Source organism: Neophocaena asiaeorientalis, unplaced genomic scaffold, assembly GCF_003031525.2.
Source record: "Neophocaena asiaeorientalis asiaeorientalis breed wild unplaced genomic scaffold, Neophocaena_asiaeorientalis_V1.1 scaffold275, whole genome shotgun sequence".
Lineage (NCBI taxonomy): Eukaryota > Metazoa > Chordata > Mammalia > Artiodactyla > Phocoenidae > Neophocaena > Neophocaena asiaeorientalis.
In genome coordinates, this window is record NW_020173679.1 from 4,408,342 (window position 1) to 4,423,622 (window position 15,281).

General features: G+C 49.5%; 1 protein-coding gene across 3 annotated transcripts in view; it reads right to left on the reverse strand.

Annotated features, from left to right (window-relative positions):
- The window catches only part of TMEM51 (transmembrane protein 51), a 45,625-nt gene that overhangs the window by 6,251 nt on the left and 24,093 nt on the right, over nucleotides 1-15,281 (reverse strand). For 2 of the 3 annotated variants that reach the window (XM_024749675.1, XM_024749676.1), the window contains exon 2: nucleotides 1,518-1,592. The gene's annotated coding sequence lies outside the window, so the exon portion shown is untranslated. Of the gene's footprint in view, nucleotides 1-741; nucleotides 778-1,517; nucleotides 1,593-15,281 lie in introns of those variants that run through there. The other variant, XM_024749677.1, reaches the window with a different exon arrangement.

A 15,281-nucleotide genomic window follows, 5' to 3' on the forward strand; every position in this document is an offset into this window, starting at 1 on the left:
AACTAGAAACTACTTAAACAGCCAATAATCTGGATTTGGTTAAATAAAATATGGTACATGCACTTATTCAATTATGGTCTCAAAGCAGCTATTGATACATTTTAAAGTCAAACAAGAGTATGTTCACTGTGATTCTAATTTTAATAAAACTCCATACATGGGTCTGTATATATGAATATACAGGGGAATGGGCCGAATGATCCTACTTATGTTAAAATAAATACTTTCCTGTATGCAAACATGTATGTAAAATCCCAGAAAAGGGGCACATTCCAAACTTGTGCCAAAGATTGCTTCTGGGGATGGAGGGGGCTTGGGAAGTGTAACTTTTACTCTATTTCTGTATTTTGAATTTTCTACAATCAGAATGTGTTGTCACAAGGCAACAGAGCTTGGTAGTTAAGTGTGAGCTTTGGAACGAGGCTGCCTGGACTCTGATCCTCACTCTGTACCTTCCCAGATGAGTGACCTTGGACAAGTTACTTAACCTCTCTGTGCCTCAGTTTCCACAACTGTAAGATGGAGATAAAAGCTCTCTAGGACGCACCTCATAGGGGAGTTATGATACATAAAAAAGTAAATAGACCTAAAGTACCTAGAATAGTATGTGACCAGCACATGGTAAATTCTTACAGAAAGGTTTGTTACTTAATATTATTTAAAGCCTGCATTCTCAATGGGGTGAGATCACCCACAAGGGGGAAACAACTGGCTCTTGGGGATGGCGCAAAATAATCTTACCTGTTACAATAGTCAGTGGTCCTCCAGATCCCCAGCATGTCGGGCATGACAATTTCATGGGGCGGGGGTTGGGAGAGCATTACAAAAAGAAGGTCTAAAAAGACTCCTCCGGGAAGGAACGATAGTCGGGGAAGAAAAGGTTGAGAGACACCAATGAATGTATTAAATTAAATTTCAAAACACTCAAATTATACAAACCATGATGTTTATAGTTATTTTCTCTGTGTGCTGGGATTAGAATGATTTCTTTTCTTTTTCTTTCTGGGAGGATAAGAATTGGAAAACACAGAAATGTGTTGCTTTTCAAATAAGAAAATGAAATAAAGGTGTTTTTTGGGGGGGGGTTCATGGCAGGGTTATGTGTCCAATGGTAGCTTAAAACCGTTCGTCGTTTCCACCCTCCCTCTGGAGACCAGATCTCCACGGTTCACTGGGGGTGTGGAGACCCAGTTCCCTGAGGTGCAGCTGGAAGCTATTTATCTTGTTTCTGGCTTGTTGACCCACGTTATATTTAGCATGGTGTTCTTTCCCTTCCAAAAATAATGGAAAGAAGCTAATTTTGTGCTTAGAGGATTTGGACCACATAGTTTCCAAGATGTCCCTAAAACAGAGGAGCCTTGGTGAACTGCCTGGGGTCCCAGCTCAGCCGGACTCACCTCTGGACCCAGGAGTTGGATCCATCATGGCCCAGGTTCAAGGCAGCCCTAAGGGATAAGTGAGTGATCCTGTATCTGGGTTTTCAAGAAAACGGTGAACCAGTTAAGAGAGGCACCTACCTGTTGTTACCTAGGGAGCCTCCAGGCAGGCCTGACAACAACTCTTCATGCTAAAATCTTGAGTTAAGGATCCACCTGTAAAAAATCAGAAAAGCAGCTTTCTAAGTAGGCTGTGAGCATGTCAATTTGAGGTACTCCTGGGGGAGGCACGTGTTTGCTTTTTGGAGGGAAGGTATATGCAAAAAAAATTCAAGATTCTGTACCAAGAGTGGGGCTGCAGAAGGATGATGATATGGTGGCTACACTAATAAAATCTTTCCATGGTTTTCTCCATCTTACACAAGTGCTCCTGAGAGTAAAAGGAGGAGAAACACTCCCCAGGTCACGTTATGAGGAATCTGTAATCTTGACCCCCAAAGCGACAAGGCAGGAGAGGAAAATGACAGGTCAATTTGATCTGCTAGCACAGAAACAAAAATCCTAAACACAATATCACCTAACGGAATCCAACATTTTTAAAAAAGGTTTACCCCAAGAATGTAGAGTTGATTCAACATTAGAAAATCGAATAATGTCATGTCCCAGGAGAAAGGATAAACCACGACAGCAGCTGCCTATGCAGTTATAGTCCAGTGGAGTACTACACGGCAGAGAAAATGAATAAACTGCAGCCACATGCACCAGCGTGGCCCATTCTGACACATGTGAGGTTGAGCAGGAAAGCAAATAGCAGAAGAACACACACAGCATGATTCTATAATAGTTAGATGAAGTTCAAAACCAGGCAATGTATTGCTTTATCTTTGTAATTATTAGGAAGAAAGGCAAAATTATAAACTAAAATTTAGGATAACAGTTATCTCCCTGAAGGAGTGAGAAATGGGGCTGGGGAGGAAGAGTGAAGGGTACAAGGATGTGTATTAAATTATTTCCTAAACGTCACATATATCTTATATATACTCTTCTGACTGGCTGGAATATTTTGCAATAGGAGATTCTGAAAGTCCGTCAATGTCTTTCCGTAACTCTTAGCATAAAATCTGAACTCCTCTGCTGTGGCCTTCAAATCCCACCAGACTAGACTGGGCTCCTGCCTCTCTCATATCTTATCTCTTGGCTCACCAACCCTCTGTGGCTTCCTGTCTGTTTCTAGTCACACCAAGCATACCCTGCCCCAGGGCCTTTGCACTTACTTTTCCTGATACCCGAAACCTTTCCACCTGTCTCTTTTGTTTGTCCACTTCTTTACTACTTCTGCCTCTCAGCTCAGATGCCACGTCCTCAGTGAGGATTTCCTTGACCACACTACAAATAACGTCCCCTCTCTCACCCAGCTACTCTCAAGCCCCATGCTTCGGTCCCTATGACATTCCGTCTCCTGGATGGATGACATTAACTCAGTCTATGATCGTCTCGTTTTGCTTTCCTGTTGCTTCCTTGTCTCCCCCACTGGAGCGTAAACTCCCTGAAAGTAAGTTCTCGTCTGCCTTGTTCACCTCTGTATGCCCAGCACCCAGCACAGTGTGCCAAGACCATACCAGCTGCTTAATAACTATTTGTAGAAAGAATGAATGACTATCTAGCAAGTTGAAAAGTTTAACTGATGTCCCATATCAATTAGGGGAAATGCCTAGTCCAAGGTTGGCACCGAGGAGGAGAGGATTAGATAGAGCTAATTTTCAGGATACCCACATCTTGTGTCTGTATGCAAATGATTTGCCAGCAACATGGGAAAGGCACCCAGGTTAAATGGGACTTCCATTCTGACCCGAGATGGTGACTCTATCAATATTCCCTGGTGGGCTTTGAGGTTTCAGCTGGTCCCTGGTCTTCCCAGCACGTAGGTAAGCACCCAGAGCTTTGTTCCTCCAACCTGGGCAGCTGCTGTCTTTCTTCCCGTACATCTTTGACCAAGTAGAGCCAGAGCCAGGGACTTCCCTGGGGACAGGGGAGGGGCTGTGCCCTGGGGAGAGTAGTCACAGCTCTGACATCTGAGCGCTCACCAGGCTGAGCTGGGGGTGGGGCGTTGGGGGTGGTCATTATCACCAGTCCACACTTGGATTAGAGTCTCTCTATATAGACATAGAGACAATATGAAGACAATGATTTAAAGAAAATCAAACGATAGAAAACAGCAGTGCTCTGGCTGAAACAGCACAGGCTTCCAAGTGTTGATGGGCAAGCCTTCCCTTGCCCCGCGTCTCGCCGAATCCCAGCAATTCTCTGGAACACAGTTTAGAAACCTGGGCTCTGATCTAGACCCTCACGTGGCCTTTGAGCTCTGCCCTGTGGCCCCGGAAGGCACAGTTCCAGAAGCGTCCAGCCTGGCCAGCTTTAGGGGGAGGAGATTCTCGGCAGTCGGAGGTGTCTGGCAGCACAACCGGCCCCCGTGACAAAGAGACTCCTTGACCATTCTCCCCGAGCCCCAAACTCTTCCTGCCAAGCTGCATAATTGGGAAAGGGATCCCCAGCTCCATTCGCAGGAACCAGGCTGTGCTACATTCCCATCACAAAGGAAGAATTCAGTGGGGCCCTTTGGCCAAGTTTCAGCTCACAATCACTTTTGTCACCAAGTTCCAGTCCCATGCCACAGGGAAGGGGTGGGGGCCGGACGAAAGGCTCTGAGCCACCGCTGCCGCTGCCCCTGTCCCACCGGGGAGTTTCAGGCTACCTCCCCAAGAGCCAAGGTCAAGGGGTGTCGGGTTCCTATTCTTTTAGAACAGGTTCTTGTAGACTGTGCACTCAGGAAAAACAGAAAAGCACTGTGCAAATGAGTCCTAAAGGTAGAGGAGAGAGGAGGGCTGCCTGAGCCAGAGAGCGCTGATGGGAAAAAGAAAAAGAAAGCATATTGAGTAAACTGCGAGGCAGAGTAATGATAATAATAGGAACAGTTCAAGAAGGAATCAGGCACCCTTTCTAAAGGCATCCAATCCTCACAGATGCCCTTCAAAGATGATTAGCCCCACTATATCTGAGTCTCCGAGAGGTTAAGTAATTTGCCCTGGGACACACAGCTGTAAGCTGCAGATTCAAATTTCACAATCAAATCTAGCTGACTTGGAAGCCCACCTCCTTTCCCTTGCACCACACCAGCCCCCCGTGGGCCACTCCCTGGGTGGGGCACGCAGGCCAGAAATGGGCAACACACAGTTCACCCCTGGAGATACTTCATCACCAGAGCATGAGGGGTAACATATGTGCATTTCTTTTAAAATGACTTTTTAAAGAATTTGTTTCCAACCAATTCCTGGGTCCCTACCGTGTGCCAGGGGCTTTGGGGGATACACAGATGTGTGAGACTACCTTTACAGTCCAGCAGGAAGACAGGTGATTCTTTCTTATAGAAGGGAAGTGAACATCAGGTAGGAGGGAACGTGCGTTGGATGCCGACTCAGTGCCAGGCCCTCTGTTGAGCTCTTTCCATGCATAATCATTTAACAGTTATTAGTTCTACCTAGGACACTGAGGTTCAGAGAGGCAAAGTGACCGGTCTAAGGTCACACAGCTAGGCAGGGGTAAGGTATGTCTGATTTTAAAGCCCATGCTTTGCACCACTAAGCACTAAGACGGGGTACGTAAAATGAGCCTACAGAGAGAGGGACCAATTCACTTTGAAGGGGGCAGGAAGGAGGAGGCTAAAGCAGCAGCTGTGTAGGACCTGGAGGCATCTGTAACCTTTCCTTGGGCGGAGTTTGGGGGCAGGAGGAGATAAGGTGTCCCGTGGGAAGGGTTCAGCCTGGGAAAGTGCACAGAGATGGGAGAGCAGACACCTCCCAGGATGCACCACTTCTTGCAGAGAAAAGAGGCAGCTTCCCCTCCTCAGTATAAGACATCAGTGAATTTTATAAGACCTGACGTCTCCAGTCTCCTTGCTAATCCATGAAGTGTTGGTGAAATTAAGGAAGGAAATTAAGGAAGGCAAATTCAAGTCTGAAGACTCCAGGAGCCATAAACAGAAGGAGCAAGTTAACAAACCAGGTATCTTTTCTTCGGGAGCTTGACACGGTATCTTTCTCTAAGCGAGTGGCTGGCGTGTGACCCTACTTACAGGGCTGGCGCTGGGCACCCAGTCTCGAGGGCTCCAGCCACACTCAATATTTCTCGGGAAATGTGACATCTCTATGTGTTCCCTGCCAGGATGGAGTCTGAGAGCTCCTGTCACCATCAAAGCGAGTCTGACACCCTGATCCTTCTCCAGGCTCTAGGGATGAGCCACCAGTGGCCTCCCGCTCTGGTAAGCAGGGCCGAGTACAGGCTCTGACCACGCAACCCGGCCGCCCCGACCCCAGCCCCAGCCCCCCGTCAGCGACTGTGAAATATCTGCTCCTGCTTCCTGGACACTGCCTGTGTGCCGGGCTCACGCTAAGCGCTCTGCACGGGTCAGCACCTTTTTTCTGCCCCACAACCATATGAGGAGGTCCCCAACTTTGTCCATGTTATCACTTAATACACTGAGGCATAGAGAGGTTGAGAAACTTGCCCAGGTCTCACAGCTTAGAGGTGGTGGCCCCGAGCACAGTCTCCCCGTTCAGAACTTCCTCATCCTCGGAACAACAAAAAACCAGCCTTTCAGCCAAGCTTGATGAACTCAGATCAAGGCAGGACAGCATCCCTGTTACTAAGGGCTGGCTCCACGGTCCCGCCACTGAGGCGACCCTCTGGGCACGCGGATGAAGTTAAGCGAGATGTCACGGCCGACCTGTGACCAGGAGCACAGACGCCTGAGGCTGAGCTCCGAGCCTGGGGAGGCAGGAGGACCCGGGACCTGGTGGGGAGAGACTGGAGTGCGGAGCACATCTCACCTCGCTGTCCCCGGTCAGGGCACTGGCTGCCGGCCAGGCTCGTGTGAACCTGGGCACCGCCTGGACACACCATTTGTCCTTGTGCAGTGGGCCGTTTTGGACACCAACTTGATTCGTTTGGTTTATCCTTCTCAAGAGGCATTTTGAAGCACAAAGTACAGGAGGGCAGAGGGGAGAACTTCTAAAATCGGGGACTACGGAGGTTGACTGCAAAGGTCAACTCCACTCACCACGTGGTGGGCTCCGGACCAGAGGCTGCGTCCGTATCTCAGCTCTGCTACTTAATTGTTACCTAGAAGGGTGAATTCTTACCTCTCTCAGCCTGTCACCTCATCTGTAAGAGGGGAATGATACTGGGATCTACCTCACCGGGCTGTTACGCGTTAGGAGCTCCAAGTTTTGAGTTACAGGTACTTATTCATGCACTCAACAAACTAGTCACTGAGCACCCACCACGTGCCAGGGCCCGCTCAAGTGCTGGGGACAGAGGAATGAATAAAACAGACAGAAGCTTTGTCTCGCAGAGCCCACAGACCACCAGCCTAACAGAGAAAAGGCTATAGGATGTTGGCTGGTGATCCAAGCTAGAGGAAAGCTGTGATGCTGGGCTGGGCAGGAGGGAGAGCTGGCGGTGCCAATTTAAAATCTGGCGGGCAGGGGGACTTCGCTGGCCGTCCAGTGGTTAGGACTCTGAACTTCCACAGCAGGGGGCATGGGTTCGATCCCTGGTTGGGGAACGAAGATCCCTCACGCTGCATGGGTGGCCAAAAAATAAAATCTGCTGGTCAGGGAACACAGTCACTGGGTAAGGGATATCTGAGCAAAGACTGGAAGGAGGTGAGGGCTCCAAGGAAGCATGTGGGAGATCTGGGAGAAGGGCACTTCCTACAGAGGGACCCACAGAACGAAGGCCCTGAGCCGGGAGCCTGCCTGACAGTTTCCAGGGACAGTAAAGATGATGTATTAATGAGTGAAGGCATTAAGGGCCTTCTCCCAGCGCCTGGCAGAGAACGACTGCTCTAATGACACGTCAGCTGTCATTTACACACCTGTGGAGGCAGGTGAGAGGCCATCCACATTTAAAGAGGCCCAGAACGCGTGGGTCGCTAATTCAAGGCCATTTAAGTTGGGGACGGAGAAGAATCCGGGGTCCACTTCAGGGCTATTTGTGACTCACCACCCTGTGTTTCTCAGAATTTGGGAAAAGGCATGTGGGAGGCTGAATAATAGCCCCCAAAGATATGCAGATCTTAATGCCCAGAATTTGTGACTGTTGCTTTATATGGCAAAAGGGACTTTCCAGATGTGATCACCTCAAGGGTCTTGAGGAGATTAGCTGGGATTATCCAGGTGGATCCAATTTAATTACAAGTGTCCTTATAAGGGGGAGGCAAAAAGTCAAAGGAGGAAGTAGGAAATGTGATGACGGTAGGAAGAGGCTGGCATGATGAGGGGAGAGGTCCCGAGCCAAGGAAAGCAGGCGGCCTCGAGAGCTGGGAGAGGCAAGCACTCAGATTCTCCCCTAGAGGCTCCAGAAGGAGCCAGCCCCTCCGACACTGTGACTTTAGCCCACGAAACTGACTGCAAGAGAATAAATCTGTGTTGTTTTCAGACCCCAAGTTCGGGGTAGTTCCTTATAGCAGCCACAGGAAATGAATACTGGCAGCATTCGTGTTTATACCTTTCTATGGGCACCTGCCAACACTTGGACTGTTTGGTTACCCAGTAGTTGGTTTAATCAGGCACAGTTCCTTAGTCTTGATAAAACCAATCTCTTGGTGAATTTTGCACCCATTCCTTGTGGGACCAGGCTGAAGGCAAGCTGGGCAACCCAGCGTCCCTTGACCTGGTGTACAGGTTAATCCGAGATTCCACTCTCGAGCCAAGTCTGCACCTGTTCTAACTGCTGGGATAGCAACTGTGATAAAGGCTAGCACTCTCAGCCTTATATCAGCAAGCTCTTCTAGTGGCTCAAAGCTACAGTTCCTAAACCCTGGGGACAAAGCAAGGCGGATGTCTATTTTATGTGGTCTTTATAGGAGGGGCTTTAAACCAAAACCAGAGGTGTGTAGAGGAGAGACAGACTTTGCAGAACCAAAGCCCTCCCCCTGCCCAGGCCTTTATCAGACTGGCCCTGATTCTGGAGACTAGGACACAGGCTGAGAAAGTTTATCCTGCCCATATCTGGACATTTTCTGTTTTAGCTACAGCAAACGCTGCCTCCATAGAAGTGGTTCCCAAACCTTCTGCCAAGAGCCCTTTGGGAACACAGCTGAGCTGTCCAACACTCTCTCCACCCCCTCTTTCCACCTGCAATTCCTACTTGAAGCATTTTAGCCAGAGCTGCTTTCTCCAGCCCCCTGGCCTCCACCTGCTTCTGATTTTTAGGAAGTCACTTGTCACACTCAATTCTTTTTCCAACGGTTACATTTTGGAATTGTAGCAACACCCATGAACATTTCCTAAGCACTCACCAACTGCCAGGCACTGTGCTGGGTGCCTTCCATGCATTTTTTATTATTATTAATAATTCTGTTTATTATTGATAAAATTTAGTATATTTCACATATAAATATTCATTAATCAGCTATTATTACTATTTATTTAATATAATTATATTTTGATTTACTCTTTACTATCCTGTTTAAATTTCCCTAAAACCCTAATGAGGAAGTTTCTATAATGATCCCTGTTTCGCAGATGAGGAAACTGAAGTTCAGAGAAGTTAAGGTACCTACTCAAAGTCACACAGCGAATGGTACAGCAAAGGTTCAAACTGGATATGTCTGATTCCAGAGCTAGCATGCCCCACCACCCACTGCCTCCCGTCCCAGTCCCCACACTGCGATGGAGAGTCCCCTCTCCACGCCCTGGCTGCTGGAAGCCCTCCCTAGGCTGACCTCAGCCTCTGTGGTCCGAAGGTAGAATTCCTTGTTTTCCTTCCCCTCATTTCCCCTCCATAAGAACCAGCTTCCCCCGTGTGAGTTACTCAGTCCCCTGTAACCCTGATACTCATCTGGACAGACCTGTAAATAATTGACACTGATGTTTAATCATAAAACCAGAATCGAGGTTAAAACGGGGCAGCCTGCAGGAGAGGAGGAGAAAAACAGCTGAGGGAGGGGAGCTTGCTTTAGGGGGCTTGGGACCTCTTTCACATTGGGAGATAAAACAGGAACTACCCCTGGCCGAGAGCTTACTACCCCCATGGCATAGCCCATGCTTTCCAACATCTTCTCCCTTGTTGCTTCCAGCAGCCTGTGAGGGAAGTGCTGCTGTAACCCTCACTTTACAGAGAGGTCAAGGCACAGTCAATGCAAGGGTTGGAGTTAAATCCCTCTCTGTCCAGAGGTGATTAGAACAGACAGAATCGACCTCACAGGGCTGAGGAGTGAATGTTTTATCCACATTAAGTGTGCATTAAGTGGGTATACAGGAAGCGCCAAGACATGGTACAGCAAGGGAAGGAGGATTCCCCCGGCCCACACTCACCACCACCCACTCACTCCCCCAGGTTTTAAAGTCTCCTAGGAACTGAAAAAGACTCATTCTGCTTTCTTTGCAACCAACAGGTGATACCGCAGTGGCCTCTTCATCTACAGATGAGCCCCGACGGAACTGCTGTGGCACAAAACGATTTCTCAGGGGCCTCAGAGCGCACAGCTCGGCTGCCTCTCCTCTCTGCCATCCGATCTGTAAGTGCCAACCAGGACCCAGCTAAGTGCTGGGAAAGGGGTGACCTTTTCAGGGATGTGCCAGACACAGTTGGCTAAGGTGAGATGTCACCTGTAGGGCACAGCTCATCTCCAAGCATAGGGCACCTCCTGAGAGGAGATAACAACTCACTAGCCTGACACTCAGTAGGATGGTTTTGTTTTGCCTGCGTGTGGTTCCCAATATCCACTCTTCCCTTCCTCCATTGTTAAGAAAACTTCTGATGCTCAGTTTCCCGTGGCTTATCCAGCTTCTCGGGCAGCATTATCCAGCTTCTCGGGCAGCTGGCCGTGCCATATGACTAAATTCTGGCCGACAGGATATAAACAGAAGTGAGTGTCAGGGGAGAGGGTTCAGGAAGGGTTCTTAAATGGAAGGGACGTGTCTCCCCCCCACCCTTTCCTACTGGCTGTAATGCAGATATGATGGCTGGATCTCAGCAGCTATGCTGGAACATGAGGTAGACGATGGCAAAGCAACAAGACAGAAGGGGTATGGGTTCTTGGTAATCACAGAGCTAGCCTGCCAGCCCTGGACTGCTGACCTCTGGACTCTGTTTACTTGGGAGAAAAACAGAGATTTATTTTATTGAATTTACAGTCACTTAGGGCTTTTTACCACCTGAACCAGCCCAGACCTGGTGAATAGTAACAGTGAATTTATTTGTAAGACTCAGTATGGTCTTTCCGAGACAGCCAGAGCCAGAGGTGGGGAAAGAGGGGAGCCTGGGCAAAGAAGCCAAGAAGGGCTCCCCAGGCAGAGGAAAAGGTCCCCAGAAGGTACAGGGTCCAGAAGTTCCAGGAGGAGGTGTCGAACAAGGAGGCGCAGCAGTTAGTCTCAAGCACCCTAGACGAGTTCAGAGGATGCTGTTGTTCCTGCCCAGTGACCACTCCTAATCCTGGTGCAACAGCACTCTAGTTTTCCTTGGCCAGGGCCTCTCCACTCTCAGCCCAGGTGTCTGACCCAAACTCTGGCTCCACGGGCGGGCATATGCCCCAGGTCTGGCCAATCAGGGCATTGTATGCCCCTGGGATGGTTGCCCTGGGGAAGAAAGATAAAATGGAATAGGGGAGGGGAGAAAAAAAGAAAACGAAATAATAACAATAATAAAACAAGAGAGTGGTCCAGCAAGGGCCACAGATGATGATGTGGCACAAAGTAAGGGCTGGATTAACCCAACCTTCTGAGCTGAGGCCCCGCACCTCTGCCTACCACCCCACAAAGAAATGCTGGTTCCCCAGTTCCACAACAACCCAGCCGAGAGAAGCCACAGAGCCGAACGTGGCCAGCGTAATCCCAAGCTGATTGCGGTAGGAATGGACCGATGGCTGCTCAGCTCCACTGGGCGGTGCGAGTGACGCCAATCACACCCAGGTGGCTGTTGGGATGGCCAGTGGGAATTCGCTGTATGCAAGGGCTGCACTGTCCAGTACAATGGCCACTAGCCACGGGTGGCAAAGGAGCTCCTCAAGTGTGGCTGGTCTGCAGTGAGATGTGCTGTAGAAGTGTAAGATACACACCAGATTTCAAAGACTTAGAAAGAATAAGAATATCTCATTAACATTTTAAATTAATTCCATGCTGAAATGATCTATTTCAGATATACTGAGTTAAATAAAATATATTATTAAAATTAACTTAGCCTGTTTCTTTGTACCTTTTAAAAACATATGGTTCCCATTTAAAAGTTAAATTTAAAATTACATATGGGGCTCACATTCTATTTCTATTGGGCAGGGCTGTTCTGAAATGTTAGCTCTCGAGGGTGGGAATTTCTGTCTGCTTTGTTTGCTGCTTTCTCTCAGTCCTGGAACGGGCCTGGTCCATGCAGGAGGAGCTGAATAAATGTTCACTGAGTGAATGCAAAGCATGACGGGGAATTCCCTGGGGATCCAGTGGCTAGAACTCGGCACTTTCCCTGCCGTGGGCCTGGATTCGATCCCTGGTCGAAGAACTAAGACCCTGCAAGCCACGTGGTGAGGCCAAGAAGAAAAAAAAAAACTTAAAAAAAAAAGCATGACATAGTGGTATCAGGAAATTTAATAAAAGAAAGAGTAGGAGACTTCCCTGGTGGTCCAGTGGTAAAGAATCCGCTTTCCAGTCCAGGGGACGCAGGTTCGATCCCTGGTCGGGAACTAAGATCCCACATGCCGCAGGGCAACGAAGCCCACGCGCCACAACTAGAGAGCCCGCATGCTGCAAACTATAGAGCCCACGTGCTCTGGAGCTCGCACACCACAACTACAGAGCCCACACACCCTGGAGCCCTTGCACCACAACTTAGGGAGAAGCCCGCATGCCACAATGAAGGTCCTGCGTGCCAACACAAAGACCCGATGCAGCCAAAAAATTTTTTAAATAAATAAAAATTTTAAAAAATTAAATAAAAGAATGAGTAGCTGACCTCGTGGTGTCATGAAAAATATAGAGTCCGTTGGACCTTTGTTCAATTTGGTACACCCATCCCTGGCAATGCACTTCACCTCTGCAAGCCTCAGTTTCCACATTCGTAAAAGGGAGATGCTGCTTCTGAGGATCCAGTGATGTAACCAAGGCCAGGTCTGGCCCAGAATCGGAGACTGCTCGCTGCCCCCGCCATGTGTGTGGGAAACCTGGGAAAGTGAGAGGCTGGAGGGCTCTGCCGAGGAGCTGTTGCTATTTTGGGTGAGTGAACGATAAACCCAAGTGACGTGCCAGGTTGTGGCCTCCGGCAGCTGCTAAGAGGTGCCTCTACTGCTCCCGCTGCTGGAACCGCAGCCCGTTTCCCTGTCCAGACGGGCAGCAGCAGCTTGGAGATAGGCCCAGAGCTGGTGTCAGCAGTGACTGAGGACCGGGGGAGGCACCCTCCGTGGGCACGTGTCATGGCCCTGATTGACGAATCCCCAGCGTGACAGGACAGCTGTTTTCAGAGGCCTTCCCAGAGAAGAAATTAGTGGTGAAACATGCACCTGCATTTCAGATGGGCTCTGTGAGAACATGGAGGCCGGACAAGGTGGGGAAAGTGGCTGCAGCGACACCCAGCAGGGGCTCCCAGGGCCAGGTGAGATGCTGGGGACCAGCGACTGCTCATCATCTGACCGTCAACACAGACGAAAATCTGATAAACACCCATGGACACCCCCCGCCCCCGCCAAGAGGGGCTGTTAGTTTCCTGTTGCTGCTGTAATGCTGCAAGAAGTTACCGTAAATTTAGTGGCTTAAAGCAGCACAAATTCATTCTCTTACAGTTCTGGAGGTCAGAGGTCTAAAATCAAGGTATGAGCAGGGCTGCATTGCTTCTGGAGGGTTTAGGAGAGAATCCGTTTCCTCACCTGCTTCTGCTTCTAGAGGCCGCCTGCAATCCTTGGCCCCTCCTCTCCATCTCCCCACCTCCGCTTCTGTCGTCACATTTCCTTCTCTGACTCTGACCCTCCTGCCTCCCACTTACAAGCATTCTTGTGACTACATCATGCCCATCTGGATAATATGAATCTGCAGAGGCCCTTTAACCATATAAAGTAACATATTCACAGGTTCTGGGATTAGGATGCGAACATCTTTTGGGAGGGGGGGGTCATTATTCATTCCCAATTTCATTATTCAGCATACCCTAAGGGCCCCCAGGCACACCCCTGCACATCAGGGGTTCACTGGCGTTCCACTGACTGTCTGCCAGGAAAAGCATCCCCACTCAGGTATCAGGAGCACCTGGATATAGACTAGGTGTGTCATTACAAATGGGGGCGAGGATCACATATTTTAAAAGAGGGCCTTTTGTTTTCAGAAACCTGCATCTTTCAGTCATGATAAGAACAGCTAACATGCATTGAATGCTTACTCTGAGCCTGGATTATCTCATTTAATCTTTACAAACACGCTGCCACCATCCCCGTGTTACAGATGCCCAGAGAGGTCACGTGACTTGCCCAAAGCCTCACGTTAATAAGTAGCAGAATGAGGCCGTGAACCAGATAGTCTGAGTCCAGAGTCCCCCTAAAATTCTGCCTCTCACCTGCCCCCAAGCCATGCTTTAAAGAACGAGTTTTTAAACATCTACACGCTGCTTCCATGAACACGGCAATCCTTTGTCTAATATCAGAATCAGAGATTTGCTGATGACAGAGATGGAACGGATGTGTCCAGGACCACTCAGTGACAAAGATGCAAGTCAGTGTCTTAAGTAACCTGCTTAGAGCTAAGGGTCCAGGCTGAGTACCGACCCTGCACCTCTCCTGGCCTCGCTCAGCCCCTGGGACTGGGGGCTCATGGGGCTGCCTGAAGCCCCATCTCATGTGCAAGGACTCTGCCTCTCTCTGAGCTGCCACAGCACAGTGTTAGGGGTTGTGACCCAACACCCACACTCAGAGCCCTTCCTGGGCCCGAGCACCGAGCTGGACGCTCTCACACAACATCTTTGTAGCCCGAATCATCAAAGCTCTCTCTGGCTGCTGCCTCATCCCCACCGTAAGATGAGGGAAGGGGGTCGAGGATGCAGAACAGTCAGAGACGACAGCCTCTGTCCAGATTCGAACCTGGATCATCTACCCGGAAGCCCCACAGTGGGTGTCACGGTCTCCAGTGCATCTGTGGGTGTTCCGGTCATGTCCCTTGTCCCCCTCAGGCCAGGAGCTACGCCTCATCATCTCTGCCCCACAAGGGGCCTGGACAACACAGGAGTTTATTAAATATATGCAAGGTCTGGCCCTTAATCTACCTTGCAGGGTGTTTAGATCTGAAGATCAGCTGAGGAATCATAACTCCATGCGTCTTGGCACAGAACGTTATCACCGAAGCAAAGGTAGCCAGAGCAGGTGAGGGTGATCAAGGGTTGCCTCTAGGTGGTTAGCAGGAAATAGAGGGCGGGAGAACCAGGCCTGTCCTTGAAAACGTTATCGCCAAGGTTATAATGTACATCTAGCAAACGGATACACACAGAGCAAGAAAGGAAGCAGGAAGGGAATGCACTGGAAGGGCATGCGGTGTCAGGGGACAGGCAGACATGCCCGAGGGGACTGCCGTCTGTGTCCTGTGGGCCAGGCACTGTGGCAGGCACCGAGATAGCCAGCAGCAGCAAAACGTCCTCAGCCTTGTACACCCAAGAGGGGCAAAAGAGAAGAAAAACTAGGAGACCTGACAGATTGGGGAGGGGGACAGGAAGGAAAAAAGAGGCACAAACAACCCAAAGAAGGAGAGAAAAGTGAACAAAAATGGAATGGACACCATGAAAGCATGGCAGGAGGAAGAAAGGAGAGGAGAGGCAGGAGTAATGAAGGTCTAGTCCCTGATGAGGCAGGGGAGTTGCCAGGACGCTGCTCGAGGCTGCGTGGTG